The 16284-nt window shown below is 42.2% G+C and overlaps 4 pseudogenes; 2 read left to right on the top strand and 2 right to left on the bottom strand.

Moving 5' to 3' along the window:
* Positions 1–253: 253 nt before the first annotated feature.
* LOC148730669 (uncharacterized) lies at positions 254–1870 on the bottom strand (annotated as a pseudogene).
* A 5696-nt stretch (positions 1871–7566) lies between these two features.
* LOC148730668 (uncharacterized) lies at positions 7567–9542 on the bottom strand (annotated as a pseudogene).
* A 34-nt stretch (positions 9543–9576) lies between these two features.
* On the top strand, positions 9577–13204 carry LOC148730667 (uncharacterized; annotated as a pseudogene).
* On the top strand, positions 13205–16020 carry LOC148730666 (uncharacterized; annotated as a pseudogene).
* The last annotated feature ends 264 nt before the right edge of the window (positions 16021–16284 follow it).

Genomic DNA, 16284 nt, shown 5'->3' with positions numbered 1-16284 from the left:
AGACTAACAAAACTGCACGAGCCCGTAGGGCGAGTGCAATTTGTGGTCTTTGAAAAAACTTCCAAGTGCTTATTTATTCCAAATTGCACGAGAAAAATCATGTGATTACGTATTAATAATCTACATGAAAAAATTATCATAATTATGCAGAAGAAAAGCGCGCGCGTCACGTGCAAATATAATTTATTCAAACCAAGTGGTCAAAACAACCTCGTACGATCAAAACAACAGATAAAATATGAAATTTTCGCATCTTTAAGGCGCGAAAACGTTCAAAGTCCGGCCAAATAGTTCAAGGAATTGTTCAGTCTGTGTCCGAATCACTTTCGGTGAAATGGAATCGTCGTTTGCGAGGTTTATCAGGCGAGGCCTTGTTGTTGAGGTTGAATGTCACAGTGCAGTTAGTGAAGGAATTCATCAGATTCTGCGCTTGAGAGCTCATCATGTGTGAAATTACTGCATTTGAAGCGGAAGGACCAGATGAACTGCCCGCCACCGACGCGGATTTTGGTGTACTATTTCCCTTTGAGATGGCCCACGAAAGCTGCCGCTGTTCGTCTTCGTCGGCTTCATCGTAGTCATCTAAAGACTGGATATTTCTGTGGCCAGTGACTTTTGCAATGGACGACCTCTCGAGATTTGCTTTCTTCATCTTGCTAACGAGCGTTTTTCGGGCACTGTGATTGGTAAACCGCTTCTCGGATGACTGAAGGCTGGTTTGGGAGATGATATTTTTCATCATGGAGTTGATTTTATTTTCTCCCATGGGCTGGACTTTGTACCAAGTTTCATCGCCAGGTCCGCTGTTGTATTTTATTGGGAGATAAAACGGACCACTCGCCCTGAGACTACGAGGCCCACGGTTTGATGTACTGACGGAACAACGCAACTGGACATCTCTCTCCGCCGGTCTGAAACATTTTGGGCTGAAACTGTCTTGGCTTTGCGTTCAAATCTCCGGGTCTGGTTTTTGTTGGCCCTTCAGCAAACTCAACAAATTCAAGGCCGTCATCTCCTTTCATGATTCTGAAATCCTCCAGTCTCATTCCATGGTGTTCCTGCCTTCCACGGAGACCAAATTGTTGAGTAAGTAGCCACCACATTGTATGAAGTAAGGACTCTGGGGTTTTACCACCGAGTTTCTCGCTCTTCCAGAGAATTTCTTCTTCCTCTTCGGATAGTTGTCGAGCTTTGTTTGGGCGTTTGCCGCGGCCAGCTAAGCGAAGCTGTTTCGCTTTCCCGTCTAGTACTTGTTTGGAGGAACAGAATTCTCTGTCGCGAATAATGGACAGTTTATAGCCTTTGTTCTTCAAGTGTCTATCAAGCGATGTAATTATTACTTTCAGACTTTCCAGTTCATAATCTTCCCCATGTTTGTTTTTAATTTCGGCGTAGAATCGCTCAAGCAAACTGTTAAGCTGCGTCGGCTCGTAGTTTTCGATTTCTGCGGCAATTCCTTTCTCCAACACGACTTCTTCCAAACTCACAACCAAAAAGCAGTGCTTTTTACCGTGTTTTCGTTGGTAGAGCTGTTTTTCAGCTGCTGTATTGTTGTTGCGGTGACGGAAGAAAACCTGCTTAAAACACCCGCCATTGTTTCGCTCGCAAATTTTCAGCGTATCCAAATGTTGCGACGTCCAAGGCTCGCATTTGGTTGGCTCTCTAAGAGTTTCATTGATTACTGACCAATCAGAATGTCTGGTTTGTTTCTTTCTTTGCACTGAATTAACCCTCTTCTGCACTGAATTAACTCTCTTCTGCACTGAATTAACTGAAAACTGCATTCATCTTAACCAATCAGAACTGAGAAATTTTTTCATGTATATTATTAAATTAGAAAATCACTTATTGTATGGGCAATGTGAGTTTCTACCGGTCAGAGAAAGTCATATGGACAAGGTCAAAGTATTATACCTTGATAAACTACTTTTTGAGGCGAACAACCAGCCATCCGTGAAGGCTGTGTCAAGTCGATGCCCGGTAGAAAGGCAACGAGATTTAGTGATTCCCAGCGCAGGGGCGTAGCCAGGATTTTTCAAAGAAGGGGTTACAGAGGCTACTCTCCATTTACACCGCTGCTCTCCCGCGTGTATCAGCGGGCTCAGTCGTATTATCGCGGCATGAAGGCCCATATTAACTAAATACAAGAGCCGTTGTCGAAAATACTCTCTTTACAAAAAAAAAAAAAAAAAATTTTTAAAAAAACCGGGCTTTTCAACCATGGCTTTTACGGCCAAGATATTGTCATGGCGTTTTGGCCACCTGAATATTGTAGGTTGTTTGCTCGAAAGAAGGCCCACCACAGGGGGAATCACGGGCACCCCAGGACCCCTGGCTACGCCCTCGCAGCGACAGTACTTAGACGCGAAATTTAAAGTAGGGCAAGCAACAGGAGTGAAACTTTATCCAGTGGATGTTGCACGTGAAATGCGTTACGCGCGAAACCAGGAAGGGGAAGAACTGTTCATTGTAACTGAATTTTTGACCGAACAGGAAATTCAGTCATACTTTTCAAGACGAGCCTCTAAACTCCGGTATTCTCATTCGGACGATCCAGAATCTGATCAAGACGAAGGTATCATGGCCGCTGAAAAGGAAATCACGTACGAAAATGTTCGTACAGTTATGTTAGAGGAGGTGGGACTAAGGCACCCAATTGTTTTCGACACTTTCAACTTATGTGACACGCACAAGGCAGGTAAACCGCCAAGTGTTTCCATGCTGCATTCCATTTGCAAACATTTTGACATTGAGGTGATGAACATCAAACGACGACGCAAAGCTCCTTACTTGTGTTTACTGGAGAACGTCTAGTAGCATGCAGTTGTAGTAACAGTTAGGGTCTATACCGACTAATTAAATGAACATTCCAACATCAACATTCTTTGATTTTACGTTTGGAAGCAAAATCTTAATGAGAGAAATCAGGCCTTCGACTTTTATCAACCTTGTATATTCTCACTAAAGTATAGAATATTATGTCTGATGCCAAAATTGTACCTGCCAGGACCCCATGCTGGCAAAATCCTTCAGACCCTAGGCTGTCTGGTTTTTAACTAGAAATATTTTTTATTTCATCACGGAGGCCTAAGGTTTTCTTCCCGGGTAATAAGCACCTGATGGGAGGGAGGTTTGGGATTTGGTGGGATGGAAGGATTCTCATTTTTTTTTTCTTTTTATTTCCCAACAGGAGATCGGCTATTGTCCCAAGATTGATTTTGTTTGTTTGTTTGTTTGTTTTTTTTTTAAAGCCTACACAGCTTGTTATGGGATTTAACTTGAATATATCAACAAAGTTGAAATGGTAAATTGGCCACCGTTACGATTATAAAAGCTGACGTTTCGAGCGTTAGCCCTTCGCACCGACGAAGGGCTAACGCTCGAAACGTCAGCTTTTATAATCGTAACGGTGGCTAATTTACCATTTCAACTTTGTTGATATACTAAAATTTCGTTGTTTAAATAGCTCAGAAATTTTATTGGAGTTATTTGAAGAAGAAACCTTGTTTATTCGCTGGATTTACTTGATATAACCTCGTGCCATGTACCAAGGTGCGCGCGATTTTACCCGTCGGAGCGAAGGGCTAACGCTCGAAACGTCAGCTTTTATAATCGTAACTGTGGCCAATTTACCATTTCAACTTTGTTGATATATGCAAATTATTTCGTTACCCCCACCGACGTAGCCCCAAACAGTTTCTTTAAAAACTATCAGCCTTTATTATGGGATTTACCTGGGAATGTTTTTGTCTGCTTTGGACCCAAGTCCAAGCCCAAGCCTAAGACCAAAATCCCTCAGCTAAACTAGATTGCGTGACATCCTCTTTGACTAGACCCAGGTAACGGGGTGGGGGTGGGGGATTTGGGCTTTCTCTGACCGGCAGAAACTCACATTGCCCATACAATAAGTGATTTTCCAAAGAATAGCGACGCTTTAAAAATGTTGGGTCCACGGTTCTATGCTTCCGTCACGCTGTGTCCACGGCATGAAATTTTTTTTAAAAGAAAAGAAAAACAGCGGACAAGAAAAGAAACTCTTTTTCTCTTATTGAGGTTATACTCGTGCTCTACAGTCTAGTTTATCACCTATTACTTATCCTTCGTGTGAATTAACCCTAAACAAAAACAACAACCAAAAAAAAAAAAACACTATCCATTTGCGGAGCTGAAACTTGTGTCATTTTATTACGTTTTCATTTGGTCTTTTAATTCCAGATTATTTACAGCAGCTCCGCTTTCAGTGCCAGTTTTCCTCAGGGGACTTCACAGAAGTATCTCAGACGGTCGATAAGCCAAAACCCAAGAGAAGTAAAAAGGCCGAGACCTTAGCGCTATTTTCTTGTCCGCACGAGGGTTGCATAAAGATGAATCAGCGTCACTATTTTAATTCCCAACAGGAGATCGGCTCCTATCCCAAGATTTATTTTGTTTGTTATTCCTTTTTCGAAAACCGTACAAAGCTTTTTTTTTTGTTAGCGATTACGGGATTTACTAGGGAATGTTTTTGCCTGCTTTGGACCCAAGCCCAAACCCCCCCACCCCCTCCCTCCTACCAGGGTTTAGTCAAAGAGGATGTCACGCAATCTAGTTTAGCTGAGGGATTTTGGTCTTTTTTCAACAATATATGTATATGAGGTTAGTACAATCTTTGTCCTATTCCTCCATCATTGCTTGTACGATTTCTTTCAGACGAAATGCGAACATTTTGATGGATACGTTTCATATTTGGGTAACTGGTACAAGTCAGGCTTCAAAGTAAACAATGCGCAGGTACGGGAAGTGTTGTCAAGAGGTCTACAGCTCAATTTCGCGTGGTAAAATGCTTTCCCTTTTTTAGATAATTGCCACTACAAAGTCATAATAGTTTGTTTAGTTTTTGAACTAGTGGAAAAAGGTCGAATTCTCGAAGTATTTAAACTGCTGTCCAAGTTCACTCTTGTACTGCTTGTATTCGTCATTGCAACCGCAAGTTCAAAAGTTGTAAATTTCACGCAAGTACCGTTGATGTTTTCAGTTCTCAAAACTTGTCGTTTGAATTGGCCCAAAATTTTATTTCATAAATTGAAAGAAAAGGATTGTTCTTTCTCTGGAATAGCATTTGCAAAAGGAAAGCCATGTACCAGGAAGGGTTTTTTGCCGTTGAAAAATGGCAAAATTGATAGTCGCGTTGAAACTGTTTTAGGCCCTGATTACAGGTAGGTAGGGTAACCCTAGTGCTAGGGTTACCCTGGCAGGAGGGTTACCCTAACGCTCCCACATTTCTTCTATTTTTCATCGACGTGTTTGCAAGGCAGCTAGGGTTACCCTAGCACTAGGGTAACCCTAACTGAGCGCTAGGGTTACCCTAGCGGTAGGGTAACCCTAGCTGCCTTGTAAACGCTCTGCTGGGGATAACTCGCCTGCCCGGGACAACTTTTTACTCTTCCAGACCCTTTGAACATTGGTAACAATGCGTGTGATTGCCAAGCATAGTTAATTTGTCCCGGGTGGTAGGGTAACCTTACCTGTGAAATTTTGCTTGTAAACCCGGGCTATCTTTTAAATACCCTCCTTGCTTGTAAACAGGGCCTTAGAGGGTAATTTTGAAAAACGATAAAAAATTAAGATTGGAATCTTTTGAAATTACAACAACGTTTTCATACGATGGAAGGGTCATAAAATCATCTTATATCACAATAGTGATGGTATTTGATTCCATTTCTTTTCACCACGCGAGGATGCGAAGCGCATTTTTCGGTGGTTTAAGGGCCTCTCGGAGGTGAAAATTCAAAAAAAATATTTTGGGGTAAATATCAATCGCAAGAAACGGAATCTTGCATTTTCTAAAACTGTTTCGTAAGGGCTTTAATGTGACACAGTTTGGGAGATTTCGATTTTTCCATCTTGCACACCTATCCGTGGTATTTACAGAAAGTCGCTCTTACATAGAGCACAGCCCCTGCAGCCATCATCTAATAGAGAGCTGAGGTCACGCTTACGTATGCGGTTTTTGAAACTACCTAATGTTGTGGCTGATCTGTCATAAGTTGTCAGTTTACTCCATAATTTAGGTCCTAAATAGCGTAGTGAATGTTTGCCGTAAGTTATTGCGTTGTATCTAGGATTAGAAAAGTCGGCCTGTCTTAAATTATAGGAAGCGTTGTGTTTCTGAAATATATTACAAATATTCAAAGGGCTAAGGTTGTGTTAAACTTTGTGCATTAAAATGCATATATCCTGTAAGCGTCTGTTTAGTAGCGAAGGTAAATTAGCTTTCTGCAGCAAACGTTCATAGGTGGAGTGTTTATCTTTGAATACAGCCCTTAGGCCTCTTTCTTGAACTCTCTCCAATCTGCGACTATCACTAGATTTACAAAAATGCCATGTGAGATGGCAGTAGGTTAGATATGGTAGAATGGCTGCCTTAAAAAGTTGTAGTTTTGCATTTGTTGGAATCAAGTTGCGAAGTCTCATAAGCACACCAATCCTTTCACTGGCTTTGTTACAGATAGTATTTATGTGATTATTGAAATTCAAATTTGAGTCAATTGTGACTCCGAGAAGTTGGAGAGTAGCGGTCGTGTTGATTTTCTCTTTGTTTACTAAGATAGCGCATTCTTCGATGTTATTTTCAGAGTTATTGTTGCTACCAATAATTAAGGTTTGGTATTTTTAAGGTTAAGATTAGATTCGTACCAGTTGGTTACTTTTTCCGTACTGTCTCTAAGTTTGGATGTAGTAGTGGGTAGGTCAAGACCTGTATGGTAAAACTGATGGTCGTCCGCGTACATTGATATATCTCTAACATGATAAGATAGATCGTTATGGAATATATTCCACAACGGAGGACCCAATGCGGATCCTTGAGGACAGCCTCGACTGACTAATCTGTTAGAGCTGATATTGCTTCCTGACTTTACACGATTTCTCCTATTTGATAAATAGCTTTTCAGAAGTTCAATGATATTACCCTGGAAGCCGTAAGCTTTGAGTTTGCAGCGGTGGATGTAAGGAGTCAAAAGCATTTGACATCTCATTCGACATTACGCTTACAAAAAGATGTTTATCAACCTGGTGGAGGGGTGGAGAGAGGCCAGGAGAGAGGCCTCTCTCCACCCCTCCACCAGGTTGAACAGCGTGGTTTCGCAGCTGTATTTTTGCGGTAGGCTGATGAGTTTACACACATGAGTTTTTCGAAGTCGGTCGTAATTTGCTTGCCAATGAGCTGCGCAAAGACCCTACCAACACATGGTAACGCTGTGATAGGTCTGTACTTTTCCTTACTAGATCTGTCGCTCTTTTTAAATATAGGCGTCCATTCCCCACACTTCCATTGCTTGGCCAAACCTTATTTTTATACAGGCGTTGAAAAGGGTCTGAGGTGGCTTCGTGAGTTCCTTTGCTCCAATCTTAAGTGCTTTTCCCGGAATACCATCCCAGCCGGTAGCTTTGTTGACATTAAGTGACTCTAGAGAATCTTTAACTTGCATTTGTGTGATAGGTTTTTTACTTCAACGCCTTTTGTTTCACATAAGCTCCAAGTGATAGTGGTTGTCTCTTCAAGGCAGTCTATTCCTCTGGTGTCATACAAAGAACCTTACAATGTAGCGGAGAGGAAGCCATAAACCAAGTTGGTTTATAAATTCCGCCACTATTTTCTGAACACTTGGATGGTGTTCAAAGTCCTCCATAGATTGAAGTTCGGCGCCTTTGCCCCCGATTCCTTCGGTAATTGTGGCAAAATAGTCAGCTGGTATTTCGACAACTTCGCACTGATTTCTGACGATTGACCCATTTTCGTTTAGATGGATTTCAATATTGTGTGTATGGTCCTTTTTGTTGAAGAAAGGCCTAAAAGTGTTAAAAAAACTCCTTGGGTCTCATTTGTAGATCTTCGGATTTCTTCCTCCAGCAGTCCTTAATTGCGATTCTTCTCTGCCTTGTTGCTTCGTTTCTCACCTTACGTTTAAGTTCCCAATTCTCTTTTGTATTGTTTTTAAGATATTTTATTGTTGCTCTCCGCTTGGCTCTGATGGCGTTTTTCCATTGTGATGTCATGCATGGCACGTCTTTGTCTCGAGTCCTTATTTTTTTAACAGGTGCTATCTCATCTAGAATGTGCGTTCCAGAAATACACCTGATCATCTATCTCGTCAAAAATTTCGCCAACGTGCCAAGGTGCAACAGCCAGATGCTTTGAAATTCTTCGTGTTGAAAGTTCTTGTAGGTCCTGAATTTAATAATCTTAGGTTTATTCAGGTTAACTTTTCCTTTGAGAATTTCGTAAATCAGGGCATGGTCGCTGAGAGATGGAACATAGTTACCACAGCATTGAAAGAGTTCTGGTCGATTGCTTAGCAATACGTCAATAAGAGTTCTAGTTGTTTTTGTAGCTCGCATTTCAATTCTTGTCGGTTTTGTTATCATACAGTCTAGACTTTGTTCGACTTCAAGATTGCATAAGAGCTTTCCTTCTGGCGTTTCTGGTCTCAGCCTGTCCAGATTTCAATCACCGAGGACAATAACGGAGTTGTTCTGTAAGCTAGCCCAATTACAGATGTGGCTTAGTTCATTTTCTAGAGAAAGTTGATATTCGCCGCATAACTTTTTCGGCGGACGGTAGATGCATAGCATTAGAATACTCATTGATCCGGTAGTAACTTCGACTGCAATTGGTTCTAATGTCTTGTAATTCTTCTTAATAACAATTATTTTGCTGGTTAGTGAGTTTGATATTAAAGCCATTACTCCTCCTCCTCCTTTCTTTCGATCGTTGCGAAATAAAGAATAGCCTTGGATGGTAAATTGGTTGTTTGGGAACGATGAGTCAATCTTGGTTTCACTCACAAACATAGTGTGTATGCTTAGTCTTTGGATAATTTCAGATAGCTCCTCGAATTTATTTTGAAGACTGTTGATGTTTAAGTGGCAGAGGAGACCGTCTTTCCTGGAGAACTTTCTTAGCGCCTCGAGATATGTGTTATCGTAGTTATCGGGGTCAAGCGTGTATATGTTATCGTATTTCTCGGAACCTAGCGTGTCTGGAACATCACTTGATGCACCAGGGTTTGAAAATTCTCCTGGTCTGGTGCATCAGATAGTTGACAGTTATCATGAAACGGCAATTGCGACCATAAGCATGTATCACAAAGCCATGTCTTGGTAGCTTGTACCTTGATTCGGTCGTACTCGCGGGGTTTTATCTTGCCACATTTTATGTGTAGCCTTCGGTGGCACTCGTTACATTCTACTGCGCGATGACTTCTAGCGATCGTCTTGTCGCAGACAGCACATTTAGGAGGAGGTCCGGGATTTGTGGAAATATCGCCACTAAGTAAGATCTTTGTTATTTGGAAAGTAGATGTAGACATCGAAGAGAAACTTGCTCTCGACTCGAAAAAGCCTTGTCTTGATATACGAGTGAAACCAACATGGCGTCGAATCAGTTGAGCGCTGGTGTACTGTGGCAGTAGTAGATCAGCTAATTTACTCGTTGATGTCCTCAAGCTACTTTCAAATGTCACTTTTCCTGTCAGCTTTTCTAGGTTAGGGGATAAATCCATTCGAAGGAGCAACTGAGGCAATAAAAATAAAACAATGGAGGAGCGTATACTAGCACCGCTGACCGCCATGATGTCTGATAGGAAACAACACTACATCACAACTCTGGTTTGTGCAATACTTTTACGGGACATGGATCCATGTCTTGCATATAAAGCCTCCTCTGGGAGGCTCTGAGTTTTGGATTGAAAGTTTCTAGTGAAAAGAGGCAAGAAGTGAAGAAACTAATTGCACTGAAAAATAGACCTCGATGTCACGCAATCTTTACATCTAAGTGATCACGTGCCGCAAATACATCCGCATGGATATGTTTGTCTTGCTTTTGCTCATTTCTTCATTTTCTTTCTCTCTAGCATACAATGTTTTGGTTTTGGTTTTTTTTTTTTGTTATCACAAGCCTATATTGAAAGAGAGTTCTTTGAATGCAATACTTTGTACACCCAACACATTTACTTTTCTCATTTTCTAGTGACTGTGCAACAAACTAGAAATCCTATCTAGATTTAGCTCCAAAATTAAAATGCCTGGGCAGGTCCATTGCTAATGATTTCCTAAAGCTAGATAAAAGGGAATAGTATTTTGTATCTGAAAAAGTTACTGGTCGCAAAGCGAGTTTTTGTTATTTGTATTAATTATATTTACCAATTTGCCCATGACAGGTGGACACGCAAATAGTTCCTCTTCGTGGTGCTCCTAACTTTTTACGAATTATGTTCAACAAGATACCTTTCGATGCAGAAGTACGCACACGCTTTTATATGATTCTTCGAAAACTATCCCTTTGGAAACTGAAAATGATTTGCTTTTGGGTTCGCACAAGACATGTTTCATTTCGTACGACCATAGAGTACGTAAAACTGTTTTGAGGGTTGCCAAAGGGAGAGTTCTAAGTTTGAAACAGATAATTACCGAACGCAAATTGATCTGTGACAAACGCTTTGTTTAGCTCTCAAAAAGTTCTAAATGTAGAATTCTCACAGAGTTTGAGCTGTTATCTTTTAAAATCGAACTTGTCGATCGCTTGCCCGACTACCGAAGCTAGCACGTGCGAGGCTCCTAACTTTTTCTTAAATTCAGCAAACCTTAATACGCGGACAAACTCCACTAGATTAAAATCTTTACAACTTTACAAAGATATGTGCAGGAAAATGAGTTTAGGTCTGTTAAAGTGTATTGTATAACTTGAGTGCTCACTTTGTCAAAAAAAAAATTGAAATCAAACATGATTTACAATCCGGCATCCCTAGTAATTAGGACGCATGTGTTTACTTCTGCCGAAATTGAGTCATTTGCTCTGCGTCATCGGTTTAAGAATTGGAAAATGGAGAGAAATTGCTCGTTTCAGCGGCTAGTTGGTGGCCAATGCGGTCAAGACCCTCGAAGCACTAAAGTCCAAGGTTTAGTTCCCTTGCTAACTAGTAACAAGGATATATCACCGCCACAAAAGCTCTCTTGGGCTGTAGACCGGCAGCGCCACTGAAGTGGAACTGATTCTAGCAAGGTCTTCAATTTTCAGTTTCCCTTCCAACATTTCTGACATGGATATTTGTCCCGCTCATCGCTCTTCGCTGGGCATTGGGTGGCGAAGGGGTTTGGAGCGTTGCCGTATACCAGCCCAGCTGTCGAAGCGCGTCCGCAAATCCCGTACTACGGATCGTGGAATCCGGTAAAGACATCTCCAGATTAATCTTGCGCATTACTGGAATATTTCTTCCAGTCGGCTCTGGTAAGTTTCCATTCGAATAAATTCCATAGACTGCAGTGCTACATTACATTTCATAAGAGCCAAGTTGCATCCGGAAGAGCAATGCTGACCACTAAAATTGAATCATTATTCAATATTTATTATTGTTTTATCTTTTTTTCAAGGAATATGTAGTGAATGTAGGACAACTCTTGGAGAACATGTCAGAGCTGATTGCCAAGACTCACAACTTATTGCCCTTTCAGAGAGTATTCATGAGCTTTCTTTGGTAAGTACTAGCTATTTTGGGAGTCTCGCACATACCATAGACCACTTTCATAAATGGCTGCTGGATTAATATTCTTTTGTCTCAATTTAAATTAGCCCTACTGGCCTCGTTCTCTAGTAAAAAATTTAAAAGAATGCATTATCTCAAGCGAGGCCAGAAGGGCTAATTTAAATTTAAACAAAAGAATATTAATTCAGCAGCCATTTTTGAAAGTGGTCTCTTGATTTTATATGTACAGGATAAAAGCCTGAATTTCATTAAGTTACCACACAACTCTTATTCTGCATCGCTCTTTTTTAATCAGACTCCCTGATTCTACTTAGCGACGCTATTGTTATGGCTGTTTCTAATTTCTATGCCACGTCTTGTTTTCTTTATATTAACATGGAAAAGCCTCACGAACCGTGCGCAATATAACAGTTGACGTTGCAGTTCTAGGGTGAGGAGACGACTCTTACTCGTCCTGAACATAGTATCCCACCCACCCCAGAAGGAAGCTTCTATTAGCCACCAAGCGGCGACTCGTCCTCCTCTGAGGAGATCTCCTAACAGCGCACCAGCTACAACAAAGTGCGAACCAAAGTTCAAGACCACTGACCCACTCAATGATTATTTGCACACTCGAGAAATCAGTCCCATTCGTTCTCGGCTACAGCGGCCTTGGGAAAAAGCGAGTGAAAGAACACGACGCTACTACGTGCGGAAGGCAGGTCAAGGTCTATCTACACTTCTACAAGACATAGCTCCAAGTGATAGTGGTTGTCTCTTCAAGGCAGTCTATTCCTCTGGTGTCATACAAAGAACCTTACAATGTAGCGGAGAGGAAGCCACAAGCAGTTCAGTCGACGAAACCACGATAAGCGCACTCGCTGAATGCTGCCGTGCAGCCGACAGCTGGGAGACGCGTCGGAAAATCCTGTCCATTATGGCTGATAAGTTGACACTGATATCAGCTCCTACACTGGATACCCGATTTATCTCAGTATCGTTTTACTGAGGCCAAACGCCACTGCTTAGTATCTGGAAGGGGAGCACCAGTGCTAATAGTTCCGACGGCAAGGATGAGAGTATCCACTGCTCAAATCGACCACTTCATAGCATTCATCACTAATCCCCATACTATCCAAGATTTGCCTTTTGGCGAAAGAACAATCATGTTATCGACGAAAGAGACTATCAAGGTTCCAAACGTCATATGGATGAATATCCCAGAGCGAATAGTCATCCATTATATGACTTACTGCCAGTAGTATGGGTTCACGCCACTAAACTGCTCTACCCTTCTGCAAATTTTGAGCAAGTGCGCTGCGTCTGTTCGGACATCGGTTCAAGGCCTCGATTATGTTAGTGCTGCAGGTGCGGAAGCATTTGACGATCTGTGTGATGTTATTAAAACCCTTGGAGATGTAGGACAAGGCACGGGATGGGCGAAACAGCAGGAAATAATCTACGCGCAAGCAATCGGTACCTTAAAAGCGACTTTAAGGAGGCTGTGACCCGCGCTAGGCAGATACCCCTATACCTCTCTATGTCACTCGCCCCAAATCTTTGTCTTGTGCATTCAATATGGCGTCTGCGATCACACACTCCCAGTTTTCCGAGTTAAACCTGCTAGCGGTTTAATCGAAATACCATTAAATGGCATCATTTCTATTGTTTTTTTGTTGTTGTTGTTGTTCAGTTAGCGCTATTTACCGCTAAACATTGGTCAGTTTCATGGTTCTACTGTCGGGCACTCAAAGGCTGATTACTAGACAATGGGCGTGCCAATCGGTCCATACGGAATATTTGATAACAAAATGTGAGAGCGTATTTCACTCGACTGTTGTAGAACTAACCGCAAATAATATTCCTCAGCCAACCAGGAGCGGAACCCATTAAACAACAAATCAATCAGGAAGCGAAATATGTCTGACTTGAGTTTAGTAGTGACATGAGTAAACGTGCGTTTGGGTTTGGTTCGCTATTTCATTGGCTCACTAACAACAGACTAAGCCGCTCAATCAATTGGAAAACGAAGTGAACACACATCTGACAGTCATGTAAAATCTTCTCTATCTTTCTGCCCGGAGGAGCCTTCGTTCCAGGCCACATGTGATCACTATCACAGTGACGTGTGTGAGCGCTGCGGTACATTGGCGTCAACTCTAAATGATATCGAGGAAGGTTTGGTTGCGCAAAGTCAAAACATGACATCTAACTCGAAGGAAGAACTTGCTTTCCGAGTCAAGAATGCAAAGACCGTTATATTGGTGTGGAAGTTACTTCTCCGTTCCGTCAATCAGGATGGCGCCAGGGTACAGCTTTTGGAAACGATTGATGAGTCGTCTGTTTTAATTGTTCAAGATTGGGCAATGAAATATCTTCCACGGAAGTAGAGAGAAAGCCAGACCGATTGGTTCGGTAAACGCGGGATACCATGGCATTTGACAGTTGCCACAAGACGAGAGAGAGGGGAGTTGCAGATGCTAACGTTCGCACACATTTTCAAGTCCTGTAGTCAAGACAGCTGCGCAGTTTTTGCCGTTATGGCTGATGTCATTCGGCAGCTCAAGATCGTCATGCCCGTACTCAAGACCGTCTGTTATCGGCAGGATAATGCCGGCTGTTACCGCTGCGGAACCACTCTCGTCTGTGCAGCAGCCCTCGACCATGAAGAGGGTGTCAAGATCAGGCGTCTAGATTTTTCTGATCCACAAGGGGGCAAGGCGGCATGTGATCGGAAGGCTGCGACTATAAAGTCACACATGAGGATTTATCTTAACACTGGAAATGATATCGAGACGCCTGAGCAGATCTAGATGTTAACGTGATCTAGGTGTTAACGTGGCATTGTGTGAGACTGTCCAAGTCCCGACGGTGCTGTCTTCAAAGATAGAGGGTATAAGTCAGCTCAGTAATGTCGAGTACAAGGAAGAGGGGCTGCTAGTTTGGAGGGCGTAGGTTATCAGCGATGACAAACTTATCCTACAGACAAATTGCATTGCCCATCCCTATCTGACCTACAGACCCTTACCGAAGTTACTCGCTCTTACTCGAGCGCATTTACATCTGTCGAGGAGAGGCGCATAAAAGCATCAGTTCGAGATCCAGATCAACCAGTGCATATCGAAGAGGAAGACAGTAATGCAGCGATCTTCAGCTGTCCTGAGGAGGATTGTGTCAAAACATTTGTGAGATATTCATCAATGCAGCGGCATTTAGACTGTGGAAAACACCAACGTGCTCTTAGGCGATATACTCTACTGGATAGAGCTGCTGTTGGATATGCTCAAAGGCTTGAGGGACAATGCGCAGCTGTTCCCGAGCAGGACGCAGTTGCAGAACCGCCATCTTCTCACGACATGCTACCAAAGGGCTGGGCTCTCAAGTCAAGTGCTTCCCGTAGATGTAGATTTACGTACAAGCAAAAGAACTACCTGACTGAGAAATTTCAACCATGTGAGCGGTCAGGACGAAAAAGTGATCTGGCATCAGTTGCGCGCTCTATGATGTCTGCCGTCGATTCGCAAGGGAAACGGATGTTCAGTAGTGAAGAGTTTCTGACTGCATCTCAGGTCGCTGGATTCTTCTCCAGACTTGCGGCAAAGGAGTCTCTATTTAACGCAGATGATCTTGAAGAGGAGATCGAATGTGCCACCCAGGAGGAAACCATCGAAGAATTGACGAATGAGGTTTCTCGGGAACAGTTACCGGGACACCCCATCATGTGGGATAAATATGATCTATGCGAAATGACCTCGGAGGGAAACTCAACACAACCAAGTTATCGGTTGCAAAACTAAGAGGCATTTGCGCCGGGCTTGATATTGCTGTTGATGTAGCCATCAAACGTAAACAACCCTATGCAGACAAAATTGAGGAGTACCGTCAAAAATGTCAAAGCAAAGTAGATAAGTAAGGCAGAAAGTTAGCACAAGGGTGGGGTAGGGGGATGTGAGGAGGGTAATCATAGGGATTCGCTCTTCAGTATCACGACACAAATACCAAGTCAAACCCTAACCTAAGCGTACGTCAATCGTGGGAGCACTGTCATATGGACATTCTTCTTAGAATCCATGTCACCAAGATGCTGCAGGGAATTTACATAATTTTGCGCTCCACAGGAAATTTGTTTTCCGGCTTGCGCCCGCACATTTTCATTTTCAAAATCTTCCAGCCCCACCCCATTAATAGAAAAATGAAATGGGCCGTCCTTTACCCCAAATACATTTTGTTTTCATTCACTTTAAATTCAAAGTTAGCACAAAGTTGGGGTAAGGGACTAGGAGGAGTGAATAGGTATGGTTAAGAACTCTAAGCTATTTTCCACTATCCACTGAGCTGAGCAATAGTTGAGTGCGCTGAGGAGAAAAACGGGAAGTTGTCCCGTTTTAACTTCAAAGAAAAAACGTATTTTGAGCGAAAGCAACTGAGTGAATTACTGTCTAAGTATTTGGAACAAAAGACATGAAAGAGTCTTGTGTATGTTTATATAATGATGGAAAATCTCAATTAAATTGTTGCAGTGGCCATATAATGAACCGTTAAATGCATTTTGTGCAACATTGCATCGGAAAACTTCTTTCCCTCTCCCTTTCAGAAAAAAATTAATCACCTGGTCTGGAAGTGACGAAGGAAAGATTGCTTTGCACTCACTAGACCGAGATTTACGTCTTGCGCTTCCGAATTTTCTTTTATTGTACAAGAAACCAAATGAATATCCAGAGGTTGCTCACTGAGAGGTAGATATTGCAACTTCTGGATTGATTTTCCGGAAAAGTGTTGCACA

The sequence above is a fragment of the Stylophora pistillata genome, chromosome 5, assembly GCF_964205215.1.
Source record: "Stylophora pistillata chromosome 5, jaStyPist1.2, whole genome shotgun sequence".
Classification (NCBI taxonomy): Eukaryota; Metazoa; Cnidaria; class Anthozoa; order Scleractinia; family Pocilloporidae; genus Stylophora; species Stylophora pistillata.
This window is presented reverse-complemented; position numbering and strand designations above follow the sequence as displayed.